We start from the raw sequence: 21,234 nt of genomic DNA, 5'->3' as shown, positions 1-21,234 counted from the left end.
GGTTTCTGGGTGACCAAAATCTTGTGTTATCTATTTTTATGCATGTCTTTATTTTTCATGTCAAGTAGATATGTTAGATGCATATGAATGATCTCAGCTAAAACTTTTTAAAGGGTTAAAAGTTAGTACCCCCCCCCCCCCCCCCCCCCCACACACACATCTCTTAGAAGTTAACCTTCCCACTCATAAATTCCAACATTTGGCTTAGTTAGAAATGACATTATCACCTTCTCCATTGGATTGGTTGACCTTAGCTCCATTAGCTCCATTAACTCCATATTCTATTTTCTTTTTCCATGTTTGGTTTGTTTCATTCCTTACTTGCTCAATATCCACTTTTCCTTTTCCTTTACCCTTTGACTAATTGTCTAAATAAATTTGAGTCCTATAATTATTGCTTTGATGTAAAAACTTGTGACATTTGAAACATGCATTGTTAGGTGCATAATTCTTCTTTCTTTGATTTGGCTAGTAGGTTTTTGACTTTGATCTACACTCAAATGCTCTATGTCAATATTTCTAATAGTTGTAGTAGTATCCTTCAAATCTAGGTGTAGTAGGTGCATTCCTCAGTCTTGACCTACATCCATGTATTTGATATCCTTATTTCTTGTAGTAAAAATAATAACCAATAAAATTAGGTTTGGAATTTTGTATGTTTTCTTTGATAGATATTTACAATATGACTAATTTTCCTACAATGATAGAATGTTGGTTTGTTCTTTGGCTTTGCATTGTCCTGGATGATTCTCCTTTCTCAGTACATGAATGTCCTAATCCATTAGAATAGTTTGATGACTTCATAAGTTCTTCAAAGTATTTCATTGTTCCTTTGGTTTGTTATATTTCTCCATAGATTCCTTCTCATTCTTTAGTTCATTCTTTAGTATCTCATTGTGCGATTTTAGATTTGCAATGTACATATCCTTGTGATTTAGTTCCTAATTTACAGTCATTAGTTGATTCATTAGATCCATTTGTGTATTCATGAGATTCTACATATCTGATATCCTTTCTTCTAGTCTGGTAGTCATTACCCTCTTGTCATCTTTTTCCGTAATTCTATCTTCTTCAACTTTCTTTCTTTGTTTAGTTATTTCACATAGTCTTATTGGTTTTCAAGTTCTCTTTTTAGTGCCCTAATCTCTTCATCAAGGAGTTTGTTCTTTTCAAGAATTTCAATAGATGCTTTGTCATTGGGATTGATTGCTTCAAATAGTCCTTTAGTTTCAACTTCTTCATAAGAAAATTACTTTATCTAAATGAAAATTTCCTTTCCCCTTTTTAGGGAATCCTTTAGATCTTGTCTTTCCTACTTTAGTTTTTGTAGTGTGAGTTCAATGTTAATGACTTGATTTTCAATAGAATTATCTAGTTTGAAAGCCTCCATCTTCCAAGACCTAATCTTCAATCCTTTAAGCTTATTTTAGAGAACCAAGAGCTCTGATAACAATTTTTGATTTATGGAGGAGTAAACTATATACTGAGAGGGGGGTGAATCAGAATCTATAACAATTTATACCTTTTCATAGATTCATCCACATCCAATAATAACTTATGCATGGAAAACTATAAATGTAAACTTTGTTGTAACATGTAAAATAGTTCAGTCACATGCATGAAAGTAATGACACATAATACAATATTTTTTTACCTAGAAACCATCCAATGTGAAGGTAAAACTGGGGTGGGGATGATACCCACAAACCTTTATTACTACATTAATAAAGCTAACTAGTTAAGGTTACAAGTTTTTACCATAATATATGATCTACTCTATGAGGAGTCTATCCTATTAAAGACTTAAGAAACTATTAGGTTTCACCTTGTAAGAGGATTTGACACTTGAAACTAAGTAAGGACTTTGTTAGGGGTTTTATAAAGATCTTTTAAGACCACTCTGTTAAGAGATTTACCCTAATTCAAGTATGTTAAAACTGACTTAGTATCTGACTCTCAACTTTCTCTACAAGCTGATTTTGAGTCTTCTCCTTTCTAACTGATGCTCTTCCTTTGATCGGATAACTCTCTTATCTTTCCCTTCTATTGTCATTTCTTATAAATAGGTCACTTGTTCTGTTAGATGATAATAGAACCCTTGAATGACTACTGATCTTCTCCTCTCTAATCTTCACATGTATGCACATGATCACTTTCACACTTTATCCATGATCTAGTTTAAGATCACTACTATATAAAGATTCCATGAAGATTCTTCTAGATGGTTCCATGTTTTTCCTCTTCATCACAATCATTGAATATACACATTGGGATATGTGATCCACATCATGTAAATGTTCTACAACAATCTATACAAGTATTAAATGTTCTATAACAACCTCTTCAAAACTTAATTAATCCTTCCAAGTCGGCTTGATAATCATTTTTCCTAAAACTTTGTTCCATTCCTAACTTTTATGTAAACTCTACATTTCTCAGCCTCTACTATTATTGGTGCTCAACACTGTTGTTTCTCAACCTTTGTTGACTTCTTGATGCTCAACATATATTGTGCTTAGCACATACTATATCACTTGATACTTATATACTTGGAATTTCACTCGGTCACTGAATGAGCTCGGTTCATATTGAAAATTTCTCTATGACCATACTTACTCGACTTCTATAGAATTACTTAGTACATACTATCTTATGAACATGACGTGGCCTATGTAGAGTATCTCGATTGCAATGATGACTATCTAACTTTTCCCCTTAAATGACTAAGTGATTAGCACTAATAAACAATAGTGGTTAGAGATACCAACATACTCTTCATTTTCTATACATCTAAACAATGTTTTGTCAAAACCCTTGCAATATAATGTTTCATTTATTAGAGTATAATAAGAGGTTTGTCTTATAAATTTTCTCTTTTTATTTCAGGATTGGTGATTAGGTAAAGGGTTGTCCTTGAGGTAGGTATAAATGGGACCATACCAAGGTGTTTCTAGAACATCTAGGAGGAAAACAACATGAGATTAGGGTTGGGAAAATATGGGCTGAACCCCCTCCTCGACCAAGAACTCATAGCATTAATTTTGATATGGTAATTGGAGAAAAGAATCCAAAGTAGCCATGGCATCTGTAACTTTTTTTTTCTTTGGGAATTTAATTAAAAATGATAGTGACAAATATCCTTTAAGTGCATCCACCATATTTATAAGGAAGTAGTTTATCATCTTTGGTCTGGTAAACATCATTAACTTGGTCAATAACCAAGAGTCTCTTCAAGTTTATATTGTTGTCAATTTCCACTCCAAAGCTAACTTGATGCTAAGGACTAAAGCTTCATTTTGTGCCATATTGTTGGTGCAAGGGAATAGGAGCTTGTATGATTTCCATATGGTGATGCCTTAAGGCACGATGAATATAATGTTAGAGTAATAAAGTATTTTCTTCTTAAATCATATTGATTCAATTATTAAGTCACTTATTATCTCTAGTTTACTGAAGCTAAACTTTAGGCATATATAATAATTAATTATTATAATACAACTTAGGTTAGTCACCTATTAGGGCTTTGATCTCCTTTTATAAGGATAGATCTCTTTGTAATTTATTAATTCACTTTTGATAATAGAAGTCATTCTTTTTTCTCATCAAGAATGTCTCATCTATGGATCAGGAAATTTTAGCCTCTATAGCTTTTTGCTTCCCTCTTCTTTGATAGGGGTTTGCATGCAAGTGATTCTTGGAAGTTGTGGGCTTGATCTTTCATCAACTTCAACATGGTATCAAAGCTACAAATATTTAAGCCCTTGTTCTATTTATTAGAGGTCTGACTTGTCTTTCAGATTTGTACTTTTTCTTTTAAAGGGTTTCATTTTTTAGAGTTATTTTGTATTGAATCTAGGGGGTCATTGATTTTTGGGTCACTTTGAGCCCAAACAGACATCACTGTTGAGCTTGAAGTGCTCAAAACCCCCTATTTTCATACAAAATTTGTCCAATTTGGACATAGTTAGAATCTAACGAAAAAAATATTGCTCCTAGATTGGGCACATTTCCTGATGTGGTGATTTGAAGATTTTTTGTAAAAAAATCAAGAATTTTGACACAAAAATTAAGATTGTTTGGCATGCAAATTGAGATTTTTTAAGCATACAAATCAAGATTTTTGGCACAAAAATCATGGAAAATTTATGGTACAGACCTAACACGCTTCCTGAAGTAGTTTTTGGTGCTGGATGACACATTTCCTATGGAATTTGGCATGGATCCGAAGGTGGTAAATTTTTTCCCTTTCTAATGCTCTTTTGACCTACATGTGGTTTTTTGGCCATAACTTGCTCATTCAGACTCCATTTTTTGCAAATGAGATATCGTCGAAAGTTGGTTCTAACCTCGTCATGATGGTGTAGTTTATTTGGAATTTTGATGTTGTTTGGTTTCTTGTTTATGCAGTCAAATTAGAGGTTCTATTTTGCACTCTAGGAGACATATTTTGAGACATTCTATTTTCCAAATTCTTCTTCAGGAACATCCCATTAAATTTTTTTCTTTTTTCATTCTGGTGGATATCTTTGTTGTTTCAAGTCTAAGGATCAATTATGTTTCTTTAGATATTTTTCATGGGTTGTACTATATTTTGTATAAGCTTTATGTCTCTTTTGATCTTTGTTGATATCTATTTGTAGTATTTTGCAAACACATGGAGATAAAGTGCCACTCTATTGCATTTCATGATCTTTCACATCTTTGTATTTTTTTGTACTTGCACTACATTATGAAGTGCCTTGTGGGGTTTCATGTTGGCCATATACACCATCTTCCTTTGTCAAGTGAGTGTTCCTTCCATGACATTGGCCTCATGATGTGTTGATGACATGTGTCATTATAGGTGTTTGTACTTCTTTTCCACTCTCAATGTTCCTACTTCTTCTACCTAGAGGAGATATTGCATTAAATTTCAATATTTACATCTTACCTCTTAGCATTAGAGGGGGTTTATGTTGCTTCTATTATTTTCTTGGTTTAATGGAGTGAGCTATACATTCAGTATTTGGTCCTATGTACTAGGCAGTTGCAGTGGCTAGATACTTATGCATTTTCGTGAGATGGGTCATTTACCATATAGACATTGTTGAAAAGATTTTTTTTTGAAGTAGAGAACCTATAATGGAAAAATCATTATTTTTTCAATGACGTCAAACCTACTACCTGCTAGTGAGACAATTTCTTTTTTGGTCTAAATGCTATCATGTGGTTGATTGATAAAGAGGATTTGAAATGAGGAAAAAATAAGAGAATCTAGAGAAAGGTTGATTTATTTGGTGTATAAAAGAAGCATTAAGACCAAGAAATACATTGATACTATAGTATATTGTTTATCTACTTAAAGTCTAAAATGAAAGATTACTCAAGCTAAGACTAGAAGAAAATCAAGTAAGAAAAGTGTTTATCAAACCTTGCCGAGAAATTAGTGCAAGCCAAGTAGAAATTGGTAGAAGCTGAGTAAAACTCAATAGGTGTTGAGGAAAGAAGACAAATAGTGAAATGCCAAGTAAATTTTAGTTGGTTCCAACAATCAATAAAATTTAGTGTTTTATGAGTTAACTAGTGTTGGCTGAGTGACAAAATAATATAGATGCCAAGTGACAACAAACAATGTTAAATCAAAGATTTGACAAATCTGAGCTAACTAATTTGATTTCTTTAATTATGTAAAGCATGTGGAAGATGACTATGATGAGATGGTGGCACAAAATTCAAGGAAGATTGTAGAAGAAGTTTCTAGAGTAACCAAAATGGAAAAGTGGGTAGATTAATTGAATCCTACCTAACCCTAAAATAGACAATTGTGGTTAAGTGGAAAAAGATATAAATTATCTATTTATAGAGATAGCTAGTTAGAAGCAAAGGTTGTAATGTGTGAGAACCTAAGGAAGAAAATAAGTCTAGGTTATTGCTTCATCTAGTGGCTAAACATAAGAGACTAAATTTGGCATACAAAGAAAGAAGGCTTAAGGGGGTGAATGATTGAAGGGTGAACAAGCTATCAGAGCTAAAGAGTATGAATGCCAAGAAAAATGGACTAAAATAGATATCTATAATCTATAAGTGAGCTATATTTTTTCATCAAATCAAGTCCTACTATTGCTTTCTAACAATTGTATCGGTATGGATAAAATCCTTTGGATTAGGGTTGACCTAAAAATCATTTATAAATGCTTTAACCATGTCACATTCTAATGGAATGTTCTAAAGTTCTCTAAAAAAGGTAAGCTACCTGTCATGTGCTTTAATTGTAATGAGGTTTGTCATATTTTTTCTAAATGTCTAGAGTAGAAGAACAATAGAAGTGGAGAAAAATACAGAAGTAAAAGAGATGAGGACAACAAAGATTATAAAGACAAAAGAAAGAAGTCGTTCTATATTGTTGAAGAGGAAACAAAAGATGAATCTAATAACCATGATGATGAAGTCCTATATGTTGTAATGAAGGATTATTCTAATGAGGATGAGGCAACTGCACTGGTATCTAATGTGAACAAGAGTGATAGATAGATCATTGATAGTGGGTGTTCACATCATATGATTGGAGATAAAATTAAGTTCATTACCCTTGATTATTACAATGGAAATAGTGTAATATTTGGTAATGATGCATCATGTCTGATAAAAGGTAATGAATCAATCAAACTAACAAGAAATATCATGTGCGGAAATGCTTATTATGTAGAAGGACTTCACTATAACTTGTTGAGTGTGTCACAACTAAATAGTTTAGGTTGCAAAGTTGAGTTTGAGGAAAAGAAAATAAAGATCTATGACACTGATGGGAAACTAATTGGAAAATGTGATTAGACTAGAGGTAATCTATTTAATCTTGACATGAATTATGCTACTTATCTTGTTGTAGAATTTGATGATGTGTTGCTATGGCACAAGAGGCTATGTCATGTTAAATTTGACAACTTAGTCAGTATTAGTAACATGAAAAGAGTCAGAGGTTTTGGCTAAACTAAAGAAACCTAAAAATATGGTTTGCAAAAAATGTTAGTTAGGAAAAATGACAAAATTTAGTTTTAAAAGTAAGACTCACTCCTTTAAAGAAATTCTAGAATTAGTTCATACTTATTTGTGTGGACCAATTTATGTGAAAATCTACAAAGGTGACAAGTACATTATCTTATTTTTTGATTATTGTTCTAGGATGATGACAATTATGTTTCTAAAACAAAAATATGATGCTTTCTGAATATTTAAGTGGTACTTGGCTACAATTGAAAAGGAGACTAGCAAAAGATTGAAATGTCTAAGATATGACAGAGGTAGAGAATTTACATAAAATCAGTTTGAGATATAATGTAATGATAGAGGAATCAAGAGAAAAACTTATACACCTAGGACCCCTCCACAAAATGGAATTTTTGAAAGGAGGAACAAATCTATAATGGGCTGTGCTAGAACACTCATAATGGAGAAGATGTTAGAAACAATAGCCCACCAAGATAATGAAGGGGGGGGGGGGGGGGGGGGGGGGTGAAAAAATTATCCAATAATTAAAACATTTATTAACCTTAAGAAATCTTATCCATTCAACCAAAGTAATAGTAACCATAACAAGATGCACATAGACAATTACACTAGATATGTTAACTAGGGAAACCCTTGATCAGAGGAAAAACCCTAGTGGGAATGATGCTCACAAGATGATGTACTAATATAAATATTCCTTATTAGAGGATGAACCCAGTTAGGAGTCTACTACAAAATTTAGTACATAGAGTCCTTGTTAGGAGACTTTGAATCCATGTTAGGACATTCCAACCTTATTAGGAGTTGTAGTACAATTTATGCAAGATGAGCCCGCTGCCCAAACATGCAATTTCAATTACAAGAAGAGCTTACTGCCAAAACAAGTAATTTAATATTAAGTTATTCTTTCCTCTATTCTATCAATTGAATGAATCACTATCAAACCTTTTAGACCATGTTACAAACCTTAGATCTAAGTATCCAACTTTGGAACACACAATAAAACCTTAGTAATGAAGTTTCCTTTATTTCTGCTCTACTTTGCTCAACTTCACATTCTACACTTTGTGTTGCTTACAATGATCTCATATCCTCCTTCTAAGATAAAGGAGAATGTCCTTCCTTTATGTCAAATCCATCAAAAATTTCCCCAAGTTAGTTGTTACACCTTCTCAATTAATTATTATAGGACCCCATTAAGAATATGTTACACTTAGCGATAACATTAATCTTCTACCTTGCAAATTGAATAGCTTTCTATACATGCAACATTATAACAAGAAATATTAGTCACATTATCATCAAAATTTCTTCTTCATATCCTCAACCTCGATTCTCAAAATAACAATTCTACTAAGAGATATAACAAGTTTACTAGAACATGCTTCTATAAACTCTATCTCAGAACATACATCACCAAAACCTACATAACTTCTTCCAGAATTAACATTTCTTCACTTGACATTAACTGCATATACTAGATACTTAATAGTATCTCCCATAACCTTAGATAGTGAGTATACTCAAATAATCATCCATACCAACTTGATCTTTCTTTTGTTCCTCTGTCAAATACCACAGAAACTTTCTATGTTTACATCAATGAAAAACATAGTCATAAATATAACATATCATCATGATAATTATCTAGCCATGCATCTACAATAATCCCCCATAGGAATATCAACAACATTCATGCTTCCACTAGAAGAATGTTGTAAGTACAACTGTCTATACCCTAAACAAAGTACAAGTCAAGAAAGGTACTCATTCAACACCTTTTGAACTATGGTAAATTTGATTCTAAAAGTGAAGAAGGTATATTTCTAGGATATTCCACAAGAAATAAAGCTTATAAGTGTTTCAATACTAACACTAACAAAGTTGTGGAAAGTGTAAATGTGAAGTTTGATGAATATATAGAGGTACATGAAGTTGAACCTATGAAGGAATTTGAAGAGTAAAAATATTTTGTATACTTTTATGAAAGAATGCCTATTGATGAAGGTGTTGTAAACCAAGTTGTAAATCAACAACAAGTATTAGTGGTTGTCAAGCCACATACAATGAATGTTGAGTTGCAGATAGAAGTTGAGGTACATTCTAATTTTGACATAAGTGCACATGAAAGGAACACTGATCTACTTGATAGAGGAGTAAATAGTGATTTTGAAGCTGACAAACCCATTGAAGAAAGAAAAGTAGAACCAAGATTTTCAAAGTATGTCAGAAGACATCAACTTGATGAACTGGAGATAAAGAAGCTAGAGAAATGACAAAGAATATGTTGAGAAGTGATACATGTTTGTTAAGTAGGCATGAGCCTAACTTAGTAAAAGATGCATTAGAGAATGAAGACTAGAGTAAAGCCATAAAAGAAGGGATTGATTAGATTAAGAAGAACAAAACATGGACTCTAGTACCCAGACCAAAGAACAAAAATGTGATCGGAACCAAGTGGGTGTACATAAACAAGTTATATGAGAATGGTGAAGTCACACGGAATAAGGAAACATTAGTTTGCAAAGGGGTATGCATAAGAAGAAGGAATTGACTATGGAGAAACATTTTCGCTAGTTGCAAGATTGGAAGGAGTAAGAACTCTACTTGCTTACTCTACATATAAAGATTTCAAAGTTTATTAGATGGATTTGAAGTCAACATTTCTGAATGGTATACTGAAATAAGAAGTTTACATAGAACAACCTGAAGGATTTTTTGATCCAAACAATAAGAACATAGTATATAGACTATACAAAGCTTTATATTGCTTAAAGCAAGCCCCGAGAGCATGGTATGAAAGGCTCCATTATTATCTTGTGAAGATTGGTTTTGAGAAGATTGATGATAATAACAATCTATACTTGAAGACAAAATGAGGTAAAGGTATTTTAATAGCTGAAATTTTTGTTGATGATATCATATTTGGAGGTCAAAATGCATTATGTAAAGCATTTGCAAATGAAATTAAGAGAGATCAAGTTCTTTGTTGGTTTGCAAGTATATTAGATGAAATATGGTATATACATCACTCAGTCTAAGTATGTGAAGGAAATATTGAAAACTTGTAGTTTAGAGGATTCAAAACTAGTTAGCACTCCTATGGTGACAATACATAAACTTTCAAAGCATGATGGTTTCGCTAAAGTGAATCAAACATTGTACAAGTATTTGATTAACAAGTTGCAATATGTAATACATAGTAGACTTGACATTGCATTATTTGTTGGGATTGTTGCAAGATTTAATACAAATCCTAAGGAGAATCATTTGATGGTTGTTAAGAGAATTATGAGATATCTAAAAGGAACATAAGATTTTGATCGATAGTACAAGAAATTTGATAAATTTGAGTTAAGAGCCTATATAGATGTTGATTGGGCTAGCAACATTGATGAAGAAAAGAGTACAAGTGGTGGATAATCTATCTCTTCATCTTTTATCTCTACTTCTTTTCCATCCTCAATTTCATCATCCTTGTCATCAACATGCACAAAAAAGTCACCGGGTTGATGCAACTGATAGATGTTTTTTCATGTAGTAGTAGCTTACTTCACCACATATTCAATATCCTTTAGCAATATCATACATGTGTTTAACTTGAGAGTGAACTTCTTCTCATTTTTCTTCAGAGATTCCTTTACTTCCTTCTCACTGAGACTCAACATGAGTTACTTCAAAGTTTGTTCAAGGATGTCCTTGATAGTCTTTGCATTTTCCCATCTAGGTTTTACTTCCTTCACAAGTTCATTAGGAATTTGTTGTGCAAGCTCATCTAGTGAGTACTTACATTTTCCCAATTTAGTCACAAGAGTATCCTCAATCTGCCTTTTCTCTTCTTCATTCCTTGTCTCATACTTGAGAAATTTAAAATATGCCATCCATTTTCTTCAATCTTTTGTAGAGTGTAGGTGTAGATCTTTTGAAGATAATTTTTTCAACTTCATCTTCACCTAACTTCAACTTCTTTTTAGATTTGGTTGCCCTTCTTGTAAATACATCAGGGGAGGATTTGGTAGATTTGGTTATAATGACCTTCCCCTTCTTCTTGGGAGGCTCTTCCTTCTTAGATTTAGAGTTCTATACTTCATCCTCTTCATCATCATTTCCTTTTTCTTTTGTCAGCATGAGATGATAACTTTCTTGCTTTTTTTTTTCATTAACTTTTCTATCCTCTTCCTTCCTTTGTTCACTGCTTGATATTAAGCTCAATTCTTGCCTATCTCTTGATGATTAAGGAGTTTGTTCTACTACCCTCTTTCCCTTATCACTCCTTTTTGGGGTCTTCTCCCACTGTGAAGGATCTTCCTCTATAGTCTTTATTTTAGTGGAGCCCATAGTTCTTACCTCGATGTCTTGGGGAGCTTGCCAAGGATATTTGACCATTTGTCCTTCCCTAGACACTTCATCAGTTGATATTTAGTATGGTTCTTCCTCCTACTCCTTTTGAATTTTTTCTTCTTTGGTAATTGGAGGTAGGGGAGTAGTAGAGCCTTTATCCACAAGTGAAACTTGTAATGGGGATGGAGGAGGAAGCTTAGGACCTTCTAATTCTAGGGGCATTTGGGTCCAATCTTCTTACTGGGGCTTATTGGTAGGCATATCCTAGATCTTGTCTCCCACTAATTCAGTGCCTACAGGCATGAAATCAAAATCTGACATCTTAAATATGTTAGTACCCTCTACACCCTACTCATCAATCCATTGCTACATTTCTTCCTCTGATGTAGTCATCTCTAGAGGTTCTTCTAGGATTGATAGTGATGTAACAGTGGAAATTCTCCTTCTTTCTTGATCTATGGCTCTAGCTATCTAGGTTCTTCTATTTAAAGGCACATCATCCTCATCACCCTCCTCTTTGTCATCTCTAGGGATAGGTTCAGGGATTGATGGGATAGGAACCATCCTCCTAATCACCCTTTTCCTTTTCTTGACCAGAGTGTTAATCTTTCTTCCTTTCTTGGGGATAGAAGGGGATGCTTGTTCTATCTGACAAGGTGGAGAAACCTCTTGAATCTCAAATTCCATCTTTTTTTGGCTTGGTACAACAACTAGTGGAAGTTGTGGGTCAATCTGAACCTATGGTGCCCCAATATCCTTGGACCCTTGTACATTTTCTTCTTGCTATTGGAGTGCCAGGATTTCACCTTCCTCTGGCTCATCTCTTTGAGGAGAACTCCTCTTTCTTTTAACCTTTCCTTTTCTCTCTTGAGGATAATAGTATCCAACTAGTCGGTCAAGTTGGTATACCATTTCAGGGCTTATTGGTGATTGAATTGCAAAAGTAGGGATGGTGACTTTCTTCCCTCTACCTTTGGCTAGGTGGGCCTGTGCATGGAAAATTACTATCTCAAGTATTGGATCAAGTTTAAATGGTTTCTTGATCCAATCCTATGTTATTTTGATGATGTGCCTTGCCTAATGGTTAATATCATCATTCTCTTCCCTGTCAACCTCAACATTCATAATGGGTTGTTCCCCAATTTTATCTTCATTGAACAAAGGGTCAAGCATCTCCCCTAAGTCTTGTTGTAATATCTACAATGAAATATTTTGAAGCCTTTTCTGCCAAATACAAAGTCATCCTACAATAATCCCTAATATGAACATTGTAGTCATTTGTCACATTCATCCAATGGTCTTCAATAGCTTCTTCATATTTAAATGCTTTTCCTACTAGATAGTGTACTCTCCCAATATTATCAAAACATGGTCATGGAGAATTTTACTCTTCCAAGGGATACTAATCCCATTCACACTCAAAAGAAGGAATATCTTGCTTTCATTTCACTTGAAAAGGTCCTATGGTTAGATGCCATTCCCAACATTATTTATGTTGTTTTCTAACTAGGTGATATGCAGATGAGAGTTGTTAGGCAATCTCTAAGAGAAAAAGTCTGTCACTAGGATACCATGGAAGCTTCTTTGGGTTGATTGTGGTACTATCTACCCTTAGATATGTGAATACTTTGAAATGAATGTAGTATGCTCCAAGTGTCATTATCTGTGCCACTGCATCCTCTGATAACATCTTTACATAATATCCTTCTATGAATCTAATTATGGTGAATATGAAGGCATCATTAACAATTATGTATTCCTTGCTCGACCCTGAGAGTCTCTTCTTCACCAATTATGTATAAACAATATATGTCCAAGCATTAGGATCATATATGCTGCCTCTTTTGTATAGCCATGGATAGTTTGTTGACCTTGGAGCTAATAAGTACACTAGGTAGGATGTCATGTAGAACTTCCTTTTGTTCTTTTTCATCTCCAACTATTCACACAAATTTTCACTCAAAGTAGTGGCCCAATCAAGTGGCATCTTTGCCATCTTGATAGTCTCAATAAAATGTACCATGAAGATATTTAAGCATCTAGCTATCGTTAGACCCATTGCTCTACTCAAAAGTATGATTAAGTACCCAATATCTTCCTTCATATATCCCCCTGTCATGTCCACTTTACTAGTTTTCTTTCCCAAAGGAGTCTTCTCTATAAGATAAGAGGATTGGATAATCTCAGAAGCCTCTTCTAAGTGCTCTCTATACCATCTCTTTGCTACCTCATAGGTTAACCTGATAAGATCTTCCCTTAGGAGATGATATACTTTCTCAATATTGTTGGGTCATAGATCAAGAAAAATCTCTCCTATAACACTCTTAACAACCCTCTCTTTAGGGACAAAGTGTTGTGCAAGTTCATAAAAAGCTCTGAAGATTGTACTAACACTAGGTGAGATGCTATATTCACTAAATCTAAATGGATCAAAGCAGAAACTATAGTACATCTCTCAGTGGGTTTGTTAAATATCTTCAATAATTCTCCCAAATCTATGTGTTCTAACTTTGTATCTCTAATTTCAGAGTTGTCATCGTGAAACCTTGATTTCACTGGAGGAATGCCTTGGAACTTGAAGATGATGAGTTTTGGTGCCATTTTCTTTCCTGATGAAGATTCCATTATATCATTATCTACATAAAAATACAACCATTAGTTTGGAGTTAAAAAATGAGTTAATTAAACCCTAGAAACTATCTCACACAAAACCCAGAATGTTAAATTATCTAAAAACACGAAAAAAATTGGATTAAAAGTCCTGAAATTCAAAAAAAATAAAATTTGCACACTTGGTACACCCGAGGTACCCTCTTTCTTTGGAAATTTCCATTAGTGGGGTGCATATTAGTGCACCTCATGGAGTGCACTGATGCACACCTCATTATTGACTTTGGTGCCTTAGTTTTAAGTTTTGATTATTCCCAAAAAATATAATTGGATGCACATTAGTGTACCCGAATAGGTGCTCTAATGAGCACCTAAATTTGGGTTAATTTAAATGTTTAAATGCTCGATTCCTTTTTGTGTTTTGTGGTGTTTTATACATTTGAGGTGTACATTAGTGCACCAAGGTAGGTGTGCTAGTGTGTACCCAACTTTGTTTTGTTTTAATTTATTTTTAAGTTTTTATGTATTCTTGCGAAGGGGAGGTGAGTTTTTTGAAGGGGGAGGCACATAAGACCACACCTAGTTAGGTGCACTATGCACATCTCACTCTGTCTATAGGTCAGAGTAGAAGTGGAGTAGGGGGGAGACAAGAATTTTTCACCTAAACAAGTGTGGAGTTGCCAAAAGGAGGGTGTGCTGGTGAGTGAGCACACCTAGCCGGGTGCAGAAATGAGGACAAAGACAGGTGTGCAAAACACAAAGTAATCAAAAAATGAAAAATTAAAGCCAAGAGAAGGTGAGAAGGAGAGGGGTACCCCCCTTAAATAGATTATTCAAACCTTTGGCATAGCTATGCAACAATGCAGCTGTGCATTTTGAACAATTTCCTCTTTTTTGGGTAGACTAGCACACCTCATGTGGTGCACTTAGTGCACCAAAACCTTCAATACTTAACCTTTTTATTGAATTTTTGATTTATTTTGATCTTTGAGCTTTTTATAAGGACCCAAACATGAAGTAGGGGTTTGTGGGGGATTTCAAGATGACTAGGATCCTGATTCTAGGAGTTTAAAACCCTAGCCAAAAGTAGGGGGTCCCCATTTCTTGATTAAGAAATGGGGCATGCATTATAGAACTACAAAAAATAGCCCTAACAAAAGGAAGAAATGATAAAGGCATTTCTTAATCAATAAACATTCTTTTAATGTGTGTATGAAACACCAATTGAATCCTAAACATTCCAAGAAAATTTTGAATGACTTCACAGTCAAAACTTCAGGATCCAAAACCTTCAAGATCAGTGTGTGCTTCATGTATTCATTCCCTTCAACATCTTAGGGTATGGTCTATCAAAATATTCTAACAACTTGGAAACAATCTTCCACCCCTCTTGCCACATCCATCAAGAATCTCTACAAAGGTCATTTTTCGATCCTTTGCTTGACAAGATGAGATAATCAATTTGAGGGCTCTTAGTAGGATGCCACTTTTCTTTTAAATTGCTTGGTAATCCTTTGGGTAATTTATCCATGTAATTCATAATGTCACCATTTGATTCTTGGATGAAGCAATGTTTTGATACTATCTTTTTATTGGATTACCCTTTTAGATCTTTTAGAATCCTTAAGTCTTAACACCATTTTTTCTCTCTTTTTTTTTTTTTTTTTTTCTATATCTTGACTACACTTAGACTATTTATCCAAGACATTGGTTTCATTTCTTGGATTTGATCCTTTTGTGAACATTCATTGTGTTTCTCTTTTAGAACTTTTTTAGAAACTCTCATGCCAAACAATGATCTTAGCAATCCTTTGAGAAGGCCCCTCCGTTTGAACCAATAGGGGTTTGGACCATCCCTTACTACTTTCAACATTGGTTTGACAATACCTAAGATGATCGATATTTAAATTTGTAAAGTATTGAGAACTTGTTGGTGTAGAATTTTGAACTCAAGAATGAAAGTCCTTATTACTGCAACATCCATTCCTCAGTTGGTATAAGACACACAATCGTCCAAATGTTTTGACAAAGAAATACTTCTTCCTAAAATTAGAACCAAAAGAGTAGTTAGTAAGATATGTCAAGATAAAATCTCAAGTGCACCTTACCCCTTAGATTGACACAACTTTGAAAACAAACATGTGACTGAAAGAAAACACACAACTGAAAGTAAACACACTTAAAGAGAATAAACACACTTGCAGAAATAGAAGCTAACTCTTTTTTTTGTTTTTCTGGTCTTCTAGGCTTCAAAATAATGTTTTAGAAATTGTCCATTGACTAGAAATGGAACTAATTCCCTCTATAAGGAACTGAGCCTAAAAGTATTTTCTTTGAGAATTTCCACTATCTGATAAGGACCAATCCACAAGCATTGAAACTTGTTGTGGTTGCTTGACTTTTCTCTCACCTTATCCCAAAGTAGAACTGTTGGCATTATGATACATTTTTGTCATTAGTTACAACACTTATTGGATTCTGAATGCTTACCGAGCTCTCACCGAAAGCCAAGCTTTACCTAGTTCTTAGTGTTTACCGAGTAATCAAGGTGAACAAAGAAGTCAGTATTTACCGAGTAATCAAGGTGAACAAAGAAGTCAGTGTTTACCGAGTGTTCAAGGTAAAGAAAGGAATCAGTTTTGACCGAGTAAAGATGTACTAAGATGTAACCGAGAACTTCATGATAACCGAGCTCCTAAGGTTATCAAGGAAATTAATTTTTATCGAGCTCAGACGGATATCAAGGAAACTAACTATCACCGAGTCACAAGGTTCTATCAAGTATTTCCTTTGATCACTGAGCAACAGTTCAGATAGAAGTATTCACCGAGTGACATCTCTTCTACCGAGTCTCCAGTGGTTATCGAGTTCAAAACTACTCGAAGTGTTTAGTATGAACCGTGCCTTCACTTCTACCGAGTGCATGACGATGCCGAGTAACGCAGTGGACGCCGAGTATTAGAAGGACACCGAGTCAGTTCAGTGAACCCGAGTTTTTACCTTGGGCCAACTTTGTATAGAGATTTTCACTTGTTGTTTTAGTCGACCTTGCATGTATTGTTTAGCCGACCTTGCATGTATTGTTTATATGGATGGTATATATATGCAATGTATTGTATCATTCAAACAACAGTTATGGCAATGGTAATGAGTGGAAATGTGAAAGTGTGAAAGTGCGAAAGAAATACATGCGTGTGAAAGTATGTGGGCTGAATTGTGAAGATATTCAGCAGGTCTAGTTTTGAAGCAGAAAAGTTTTTATCTATCACATCAAGGTGAATCAGATCATAGCAGATCTTATCAGCAATCAGTTGTAATCAGATCCACTGTTTCATTCTAACAAGTGAATCAATTTTTGCAAATCCTTTAACAAGGTAGACTTAACAGTCTTTTGTAAATCTCCTAACAAAGTGCATACTTTATTGTATGTTTGGAAATCCTCTAACAAGGTGGATCTAGCAATCCTTTGTGCTCCTAACAGGGCAGATCACCAGAAGTGGTCATTGTAAGCCTTAACCGGCCAACTTCATACTGCAGTAACGAAGCTTGTGGGTTTCATCCCCACCCCAGTTTTACTTTCTATTTGGAAGGTTTCTGGGTCACCAAATCTGTGTGTTCAAGTGTTGCAAATGATTTTGTTTCATGCTTACAATAGGTTACTTGGATGAATGATGAATATATCAGTATACAGTTTTATTGTTTGAAATTTTAGAAGTTACTGATTCACCCCTCCCCTCTCAGTAACTTGTCATATCTTGAATATTTCCAACAATTGGTATCAGAGCTATAAGGTTCTCAAGATAAAAGCTTCACAGCTTGAGAAAAGATCAAGGACAATGGAGATATTCAGACTTGAAAAAACTATTGAGAATGAAAAGCTAGATCTGAAAATGGCCATGGCTCAACTCAATGAAGCAAAAGAGCATCTTTTACAATCCTTGAAAAGAAGAAAAGAACTTGCAAAGAAAATGAATGACCATTAGTATGTTGAAGAAAAGATTGAAGATCTCTCACCATCAAATAGTTCAGATGAAGCTGAAAAAGAAATCAAAGAACTCTTAGAAAAGAATGGATCTCTGCAGGAAGAAGTAAGAAAGCTCAAAAGGAAACAAGGAATCCAGTCCATCAGGCTATGCGAAATCTTGGAGCAAAGGAACAAGGCAGCTGAAGACTTAGAGGTAAGGAATAATCAATCCTCTCAGCTTGAAAATCTTGTAACTCAATTATCTAATGCAAATGAAGAAATTATGAATCTAAGATCTGAGAATGAGATTTTGAGAAATGACTTAATTACTGAAAGACAAATCAATGCAAGCTTACAAAGTGATCTAATCTCTGAAAAACAAGTCAATGAGAGAATGGTAAAATCTCAAAAAGACATGGATCAATTGAATCTGCAAAATGAAGAAAACTTTCATAAACAAAAAGGTAAAGCAGGCCTTGGATACAAGGAAGAAGGTGAATCCTCCAAACAGGGTACTCAAAAGAATCAAAAACCTACTTGCAGCCACTGTGGTAAGTTAGGTCATACATCTAACAGATGTTGGAGCAATGGAAAAGGCAAATTTAATGGAAAGTGCTACAATTGCAATCAGCATGGACACAAAGCCAATGAATGTAAAAGGAAACCAAAATTTGAAGGTAAATGTCACAAATGCCAAAAGCAAGGTCATAAGGCATCACAATGCAAATTCAAATCTTTTAATCCAGCTGAACAACTTGTCAAAGAAATATTTGGTTGGGACTACAACACTTGGTGCAGATGTCATTATTGTGGAGAATATGGTCATACTGGCATAAACTGTGCAAGGCATCACCTAAGAAAAAGGGATACCACTGTAAGATGTTATACATGTACAGAACTTGGTCATATATCTAAAAACTGCATGAACATAAAGAAAGTCGAGGATGAGAAGAAAATCAAAGTAGACAATATTCAAAAACAAATGAAGCAGCAATGGATTCCAAAGTCTACCAAGCCAGATAATTCAAGTAATGGAATGGTCACTCAAGAAGTGAGTGACTCTCCCATTTCGAATTAAGACTCATCAGGATAAGACCAGGACTGTATCTACAAGCAATATCCTAAGCAGTCCTAGAATGAAAATATGATCAAATCAGTATTTCAGATACATCAGGATCATGGTCGGTACATGACCTTACCGAGCTCAGTCGGGTGCAATAAGGCTTCTTTCACCAAGTTGCACTTACCGAGCATGGTTGGTTCTTCTCTTACCAAGTTAAGGGCAGATTAACCTATTTTCTTTTGGTCACCGAGTTGCGAAGTTTAAGCCAAGCTAGTGGATGACAGCCTGTCGATCGCAGCTACTTCCGTGCTGAACATTAATGACAAATTTTTCATCAAAAGGACAGATTTCAACCTCATTTTTCACCGCAAATTCGAGATTTACAAAAAGAGGGCTTTCAAGCGAATTCAAGAGAGTTGAAGAAATTTTCCAGCGAAGTATTCCTACGAAATCTTCTTACTCACCGAGCAACAATGGCTTCCGCAAGCACCAGCAGCAGCAAGGTGAAGAAAGGATCTGAAATGCTTGTGAAGGGAATGGAATGGAAGGCACCGACGTTCAAGCTTGTTCCTGCCATCGCTGAATCACTCGACCCGCATGGAGCTCAATCACAGATTCCTCCAAAGGTACTTCTAATCAATGATATTCGTACTCATTTCAAGTGTACTATGCAAGAAATAGGGACACTAGATATGGATAGCACCCTAGCCGAGTTATGAGTGGATGGAACCCTAAAACCTGAGTTCAAATATTTAGAAACCAAAGGCTTAACCCATATCCCGCATCTGCCAAGAAGTTTTCAAGTGAAATGGGTGAGGTATATCTTGAACTGAGTACATAATGGTCAGTTGTGGTTGGAACAACCAGTTTTGATAACCAAGAAGATGATTCACAAAATCACGGGTCTCCCAATGCTCAGCAAAGCCAAAACCACCAAAACCCTAGGACGGGATGAGTTACAAAAGAAAACCCAAGCCGAATGGGATGGCAGAGGTTTAAAACTCAACAATGTTTCAGATATAGAACTGAAATTTGGTATTTATGTTATTGCATACAAACTGTATAGTTCCAGCAAGCTGAATAGTGTACCTTGCGAAGCTATAGATTTGGCATATAAAATTGTAAAGAAAAATATGGAGTTTGACCTAGCTGATGTACTATTAAAACAATTCAATAAAAACATGGAAAGCATAAGGACTGCAAAGACAAACCCTTGTAAATTTGGTTCTTTGCTAGTTTGTTTATTTTTCTATGTACAGAAATTCTTTCCATCCAAAGGTACAGTTGTATGGAGGAAAGATACTCCAATTTTGTATCAAATAAATAAATTCATAGTAGATATGGGTATGAATTTTGAAAAAGTAATGGACAATTATTTTGAAGATTTCAAGGAAAGGATGAACAACAGATTCAGAATACCTCCAAAACTTGTTGAAGAGTATAAGGATGATGTCTGTTTCATGGTTGACTGTGACAAGGTATACATACAGGCAGTTAGACCCCGAGTTGCATGGGTGAAACCTCTTCCATATGAGGTAAATATTGATGAAACCAGAGATATCATTGAAGCACTGGTAAATGAGCCAGTAGACCCAAGGCAACGAATTTTTGGTACTTATGATGAAGCAAAGGCCAGAATTGAACTAGAAATCAAAATTCCACAGGCCATCAGCAAAGGTAAAAGGAAAATGGCCAAACTAAAAACTGAAATGAGTTCTCTTATGGTCACCGAGGGAAAAGGTGAAGATAAAGAAAGTGAAGAAGAAAAAGAAGGAGAAAAAGAATCAGAAAAAGAGCAACCGGCAAAGAAGAAAGGCAAGGTAATCATTACCAAGCCCAAGAAGCAGCCTACTGCAGTATTCACTCAGAGAACGAGAAAAGGTATTCAGGAACCTGTATTGGTCAAACCCGCACCTACATTCAAGCAAAAGGCTCAAAACATTGGAAGAAGGAGCTGGCATTGCAAATTTCAAGGCATTGAGATTTGAGACAAGGACTGATGCAGAGAAAATGAAAATTGAGGAACTGGTACTTAACAAAATGGGAAAATGGAAATACTCCCCAGACCAGATTGCTCCTCATATCTCTAAAGAACTACTGGAGAGAGTACAGCCAAGATGGGAGTTAGCGACCAAGACGGTAAAAGATATATATGAGCAATCCTTGAAGAATCTTCGGCCTAGTCTCACTGGAGCAGAGGTAAAATCTGAATTGAAAACCTATGAAGGTAAGATGATGATCAGATTCCACACTTGTTTGGTTTTGATCAAAG

The sequence above is a fragment of the Cupressus sempervirens genome, chromosome 10, assembly GCF_028749045.1.
Source record: "Cupressus sempervirens isolate cs-2001-9-10 chromosome 10, ASM2874904v1, whole genome shotgun sequence".
Lineage (NCBI taxonomy): Eukaryota > Viridiplantae > Streptophyta > Pinopsida > Cupressales > Cupressaceae > Cupressus > Cupressus sempervirens.
Note: the sequence above shows the minus strand (reverse complement) of the source record.